We start from the raw sequence: 8189 nt of genomic DNA on the forward strand, positions 1-8189 counted from the left end.
TTTTAATATAGAATATGGATGCAATGTCATATTCACTAAGAACAACCCTTTTTTAAAAGTTTTTTAACAGAGAAAATACCATGCATATCACATGTAAATAAATATATAATGGTTGGTAATTAGAGGCCTTGTGTAAACTTTTTGTCAATTAGTTTGGAGGAGAATTTCAAATTAAAGTTCAACGCTGAAATAGAAATAAAAATTTTGATTCAAAACCAAATAAAAAACTCAAAACTATGGTTGAGTTAAACATGTTAACTCAAATTTGATTTCAAAGTAAAATTTAAAGTTAAATCAATGATGAATTTTTACTAGAATTTGAATTCAAAGTTGGATTTTGTTTTTGAATTTCAATTAAAATTAAAATTAAAATTCAAACTTTGTTAAATTTTAATTGAGTCTTGAAGTTAATTCAAATTTGAATTTAAACTCAAAATTCATATTCAAATACTATTTCATAACAGAGATTAGAATTGAATTTTGAACTCAAACATAAACATTGAAATCCAGATTCGATGTTACATAAACTTAAATTTTTAAATCAATATAGAAACTCAAACGTGAAGTTTAATTAAACATGCAAATTCATGTTTGATTTGAATATGAAATTTAAAGTTAAAATTAATGTTGACTTTTTAACTAGGATTTAAATTCAAACTTGGATTTTGTTATTGAATTTCGATTGAAATTGAAATTCAAAATTGGATTTCATTATTGAATTCCAATTGAAATTGAAGTTCAAACTCCATCCAATTTCAATTCACTCTTGAAGTCAATTCAAATTTAAATATAAATCCAAAGACAAACCATTTCTTGTGAAGAGAAATGTGAAATAGTAAGTAGTTCATAAAGAATTCCAATTATTTATTCAAATATTTTAAACCTTTTAGCTCATGTAAATTGGTTATGCAGATTTTAAATACTAAGAGCAAGGTTATAAGTATTGTATTGATACTTGTAATGGTAAGGCCCAAATTAAGACTATATTTGTAACATCCCAATTTTTATAACCTGAAAAATGGTCAATTTTTTTTTTTGAAATACTTTAACAAATACAGCAGAAAAACTCATCGGGTATAAAACTTTGTGTGCTACTTTTCACAATCATTTGTATCATACAATTGTAGAATTAAAAGGAATTCAAACATCCATACGATAATAAAAAATCAAATGTCCACAACTGTCATAATCAATTGTATTTGTCCTTCGAGTTAAAATTAAAAATAATCAGAGTCTAAAATATTCGGAGGCAAAGGAAAGGTAGGCTCAGTCTTCGTCACAACCTTACGTCTTTCTCGTGTAAGTTGTTACTCATTACCTGGAAAATATTAAAGCATATAGGGTCAGACATAACATGTCCCAGTAGAGTGAAATATATTAAACTTATGAAATAGAATACAAAGTAGGAATTTCATTAGATTTTTCATAATTTAGAATTTCAGTTGACGAAATTAAACAAGTGTGCACCAATTCATTCATTCAAAGCAATTAAAATGCATGAACAATCAATATGCATGAACAATTAATATGCATGAACTTACCAAATGTAGAAACCCTTTGATCCATGTATTGTTTCTTATCGTTAATTACGTTTTTTTTCTTACATGATGCATGCTATGCGTAATAAATGAATTTACATATTAGGTTTCACTTCTTAGCTATGTTGGTACGACACAGACTTGAAAACTGGATTAGGACCATGGCGTACGGATATTTTTATATATAAGGGTGGCTTTGATCTGGCCAGACACATTTTCTCAGTGATAGGGTGAGACGATAATTCGAGAGAGATTCCTAATACATTTAATCTTGATGCATCAGATTTTTTTATGAGTATTTTTAGCTCTCTATGCTGCAGTCTAATGCAAAGGTTTCCCCATAAAATTATGGGAGGAGAGAAGCAACATTCTGTGCTCGAAACTTACTTGACCCATGAAGTTTTGTACCACTTGTCACTCTCCCAGCAAGTATCTTTTACTTGAGATGTCGTATTATTTTACTTGATTACTTGATATCTTTTATGAAATCATAATTGAATCCATGAAAAGGATTCAGCCTTATATAGGGCAATGGATGTGCTTACACATCAATGAAACATTCATTCATTCATGCCTTAAAACATAAACATGTGCATATACATAAATGATCATTTCATACATTTTCATGCTTTGACAATCACATATGCATATACATGAGTAATGTGGTAAAGAAATATGTCCTTTATGCATCCACATAATTGTAACATCAACATCCTTATCAATGACATCATCATCATGATAACATGTTCAAGCATGCAGCCACACTCAGCATTTAAGATGAAACATTGCACTTTACATGTTGAACCCTTCGGTCCCTTAATTAATGCTTAGTCCCCCTTTCGACAACAACTGTAACCATTATAATATTTTTTCATTGCAATATGGTAGACACAACATGTATTGTATTAAATCAGACATGTATATGCAAATACATTATGCATACAAATCATATAGAATTTTTCATGAAACGTAGATAACTACGCATGAATCAGAGTTGGACCCTTAGACCAACTTCAAAAATGCAAAACTCTCAACTTTATCCGATTGTTACAGAGTTCACAAAAAAAATTGCATTAAGTGAACATAACTAAAATTTTCACAGATCATCTAAAAGTTTGACAGCTTTCCGTAGGCACAAACCGTTCGTAAAAATTCTTCCGTATGAGAGAGTTACAAATATTTTACTATAGACATATCAGATTGTGTTTCAACTATGGCATAATTGTTCTCCGATCATGAGCAGAGCTAAAAAATTCACAGAAGGTAGGAAATTTTGTTAGCTTTGCAACGCAATAAACTACTCATCAAAACTCTTCCACATGAGAGAGTTATGAGTGTTTTATTGGTCGAATGTCTGACTGAAAAACTATAATTTCGGGTCTATGCATTCGGGTGCGCCTAAATCGGGTCACCCGAATCCGTATACCCAAATTTTTTTTATCTAATTTAATTAAAAACCATAATCAAACTACACATGCAAATCTGATCTAATATCATTAAGACAAATCATATTTTTCCTCAGCCATTTGGCCAAAAAAATACAACCATCTCACACATGTATTATTTTCTCAGAAATTAATTTGGGAAAATACACAATTAACAAAATAAATCATAGAATTTACATGCAAATAAAATTCAAAAAAAATCTACAAAAATCATAGTGTATGTACATAAACATAATCTATCAACTACAATTAAAAATAGCATTGATCTAACTACGAAATTCATTATTTTTCTTAATTTACCAATTTCTTTTCTAAAAAACCCGATATGACTAAAATTGCGATATCTCAAAATTTTGACTATAAAAATTCACCAAATTTTTACAGAATGTCTACAACAACCTACTCTACTAATACAAATAAATATTTTTCAGAAAATTATAGCATAATTTGTGTATTTTCAAAATTTATAGATTTATTTTTTGAGAAACCGGTTTTTGAGCAAAACCTATTTTTAAAAGGAGTTTCTCTAGGAAAACCCTTCTTTTTCCATCTTTTGATAGCCCTAAGCCAAACCCACGTATGGAAGGGTTTGTTTAGGATCTATTCTTATGAAAAAATAGTAAAATTGATGCTACAAATTCTGTTTCGCAAGAAAAGTATAAATCCACCTACCTTTTGTCAAAAAAACCGCTCCTACATGAACCGACGGATCTTTGCACACAATCCGATCAATCCATGCATACTACAACCTCATATGCACCCTCCTTAAGCTCTCCTTAGTCACGTGGAGGTCTCTCTTATTGGCCCAAGAGAGAAAAATCTAAGGGATAGGGTGAGAAAAAGAGATAAAAGAGAGGGTTTTGGGGGGGAGAGAGAGAGAGAGAATTTTAAGAGAACTGCGGGAAAATTCTAAAGAGGCAAAATAGGGGGGCATGATTCTCACCACTTATTATATAGACCCTTGGATTAGGTCAAGGGCCGGGATGAATCCTAGCCCTTGATCTAATCTAAAAAAAAATCTAAATCTATTTGATGTTACTTGCCCTTTTCGAATGTTTTTTTTTTATATCTTTATTTGTTTGAAACATAGCCTAAGCACTATATAATATACCTTACATATATTACATAGTATATATTATATTAATACTTAAAAGAGTAAGAAAGGGTGGTCGACCCCCATGGGTTGGCCCTAGGGTGGCAAAATCTGACCCGACCCGCCAACCCGCTTCTTAGCCGGGTTAGGGTTTGGCTTAAATGGGTTCATGTCGTAAACAGGTCAACCCGCCTAACCCATTTATTAAACGAGCCGTGTTCGTGTTAGTGGTATGCCAACCCGCCAACCTGTTTGACCCGTTTAATAAACAGGTTAGGCGGGCGGGTCAACCCATTTACATGAACCCGTCAACCCGCAACTCGTTTATCTATCTATCTATCTCTCTCTCTCTCTCTATATATATATATATATATATATATATAAACTTATCTAACCCTAACTCCTAACTTTACACTTTAGTCACCCACCTAACTCCTTCCTATCCAGCCACAACCGAGAGCCCGAGACCTCTCCTCTCCAGTGGTGGTGTGCGCCTGTGCGGTTATCGTGTCTATGTTATCGAGTTGACCCGTTTAATAAACTTGTCAACGTGTCATGTAATCATGTCGTGTCGACCTGACCCGTTTATTAAACGAGTTAACCATGTCGTGTCGGGTTACCCATTTAATAAATGGGTTGTGTTCGTGTTTACCACATCCAACCCGTTTAATAAACGGGTCATGTTCATGTTGAGGTATTCTGACCCGCCAACCCGACCCGATTGCCACCCCTAGTTGGCCCCCTTTCAATAATATTCAACTTGCTTGCCAAGCAAGCAAGTTGACTTTTCTTGTTTTTTTTTTCTTTCCTTTCTCCATTCTTCTCTTTCTTTCCCTTATGGGTCCAGCCCTTTCTAGACCCCTTCGTGTGTCTTTCAAAAGTGACACCCCCCTATGGGGCTCATTTTTAAAATTTTGGAAAGTTTTGACTTTCCAACCTTTTTCTTTGATTTTTGGAAACTTTGGTTTTTAACTGAAATTTTAAGTTTGTTTTTGTTTAAATCAATTTAAACTTTAAATTAGGATACCACATAGGATGGGAGGGTCCACCTATGGACTTCAATCATTTTATAAATTCTAGTTAATTTTTGAAATCCATTCAATGAAATTCAAGCTAAATTCATTCCAAAATAAATTAAAATACTTTCTAAATTAAATCAAAATTCACATAAATTCTAATGAATGTAATTTAAGTCAATTCACACCTAACTAAATTTTGTTAGTTTATTTCCAAAGTTTTAAGCTTCTAAATTATTTATTTTAATTAATTCATCTAGGGTTAAAATCTGAATTTTATCGAAAAATATGATTCAAAATTCCAAATTCACCTTAAATTATACTTAAATTCTAAATGTTATTGAAGCCTAAATTAACTTTGAATTTTAATTAAATTTAAATTCAAATCTTTATAAATTCAAATATAAATGTTCATTTATTTCTTAAGGGTTAACTTGAATTCTTCAAAAACAATTTCTAAAAAATTCAAACCTCAATGGGGTCGATGAGACCCAAGGGCGTGTAAGGGTTTCTTTCCCAAATTATTAATATTTTCTAAACCTTATAGCATTATCATTATGAAGCTTTTCTTCTGAAAATATCATTTTCTCAATAATTCACTTCGAAACAATTCCTACCCGAGTCGACAGGACCTGTTGTCGTATTGACTATTTGATTTCATTTTGGTTTTGTACATTAGGTTTCAAACTTGAATTAACATTCGATTAAGTCTTAAATTAGATTTGAATTAACTCCAAATCCAATTATATTATTCGAGACAATTATTGAATCTGAATTCAAATCCAAATCGGATCCAAATTCGAATTTCTGAATCAGAATCCAGATTGATAAAACTTTAGAAATTGAAATCAAAATTCAATAAGATTTTAAATTAAAATATATACTTAGTTCAAATTTTGACTAAGATTAATACTCAGATTAGATCCGGTAAAACTCAAAACCCTGATTAGACTAAATTCTCAACTCAAACTTTATTTTGAATATCAAATAATACTTAAATTATAATTAAATTTATAGCTTAATTTTGAATAATATTTTAGCCTTAATCTACTATTATTTCTCATAAAATATCAAAAAAATGTGGGCATTACAATATTGTATCGTATTGTATGGTAAAATATCATAAATTTTAAATAAAAAAATCAAGAAAAGCTAACAAATCAAGAAAAATAAAAAAATAGCAAAAATTCTAACAAAATTATATCACATGAAACAATTATGAATTGCACAAAATACAACTATAAAATCACATATGAAACATTTATGTCTCTATGAGCTATATAAGACACTATAAAACATCAACTATTATAGAAGCATAAATAATATTGATGAATATCTTACAAGAACAATGCAAAATATTAAATATCTTGCAATTAAGAACATGTCACATGACTCATTTTTTCATATCACATAAACAAAAATATTATGGCAAGAGTTTTATTCAATTTTCAATCACTTTTCACTCATTATTTGAGTGTTTCATTACCATGCCGGATCATTTGATGCCATATTTTTTAGAGGAGTGTAGAGCCTGCTTTTTACCTTGATATAAATCTCTAATTTCTGCAATTCTAACTGTTGGCGGGGGCAAGGCAAACATTTTTTTTAAGGCTTACTTTGTAATTTTACTCGTAATAAAGATTTTTTTACCTTAACTCACTTCAGTGAAAAAATAATGAAAATGCACTTTTACTTTAGCAAACTGCAAAATATCTCTTCCTTGTGCACGAATCTGCCCCCAAATCACCCTCACTAGTCCTAGGGTGTGTGGATAATTGTCCAATGACTTCCACACAAATGAGAGAGTCGGCAAGGTCTTTAAAATCCAAAACTAAAAACATGTGATTTGGTCATTTTTTAAGAGTGTTGACCTTGTATCGTATGATATGATTATGTATTGTATGATACATATGATACAATTATGATATGCACTCGTATCGCGATACGAGTGAGTATCATTTTGATATTCTAAATAGTAATGATACATATCATACAAAAATGGTATAATACTACAACATCGACTAAGAGTTAGTGTCTCACAGTGACCAAACGGTGTGCACTCAGTGTTTGTGTTGAGGAATATTTATTCCCCCTGAGAAGGATATAATACAACTATCTTCTCTTTTGTCTTGATAGTTTTCATGTCATCATGTCTGGAAACCAGAAAACAACCACGCACACACAAGCACACACATACAAAGGCATTTAATTGTTTGAAATTGTGTTAAGTTGGCTTTTAAGTATGTCTTATATATGTCTCACTGGTTATTGAATATATTCAGTTATTACAAGAAAAAGTTCATAAGTATGAGGCACACTATCAAGAATGGGATAAGGAGAAGATGAAAATGATGTCATGGGTAAATAATTGGTCCATTTTCTCAATCCTTTTCTGCATCTATTTTGTGTCCTTGAACTCTAAATGATGTTGGCAAATAGTAAGCTTTCTACTTTATTTATGCATCTGCACACAAACAAACTCAAAATTGCATTTATAGGGGTCTATGTAAGTGGATATGCTTCTTTGAAGCTTACGCTTTTGAAGTCATTAGTATTAGTATTTCATTCCCTTGAAAGCATAATGTTCAGGGTCCATTTGCATGTCAAGAAATCCCTTTTTCTGTGGTAAAGGTTTTTTTTTTCCTGTGGGGACTGCACAGTCAACTGTGGCACATGCAAATGTGAAATGGATTTTTCGTAGAAAGCTTCTCGCCTATCTTATTTTTTCTTTGCAACACCCCCATTTACTACAAAAAAAAAGTCTGACAGGGGGTGGTGGGACTTTGTTTCAGCGGTAACATTCTCGGCACTCTTTTTTATACAGAGAGTGTTTGTCTCACAAACGACCCTAAGTTCATCTGTAAATAGTTGGCCCATCTGTTCATTTGTTCCCCTTACCTAAAGTTCAAGGATATTTTACACATTTCTGAAGTAGAAGGGTCAGACGTCATCTCAATCTATTTGTTCTTTAGATTTAATATTTCAGGCAGATTATGCAAGCTCATGTTTTGTCTGGAGACTCTGCACATCTAGAAGTAGATTTGATGGAATTGAAATTTTGTTTTGAACCATGGAATTTATATTCCACCTAAACAAG

The sequence above is a fragment of the Nuphar pumila genome, chromosome 13, assembly GCF_984573655.1.
Source record: "Nuphar pumila chromosome 13, dmNupPumi1.hap1.1, whole genome shotgun sequence".
NCBI lineage: Eukaryota > Viridiplantae > Streptophyta > Magnoliopsida > Nymphaeales > Nymphaeaceae > Nuphar > Nuphar pumila.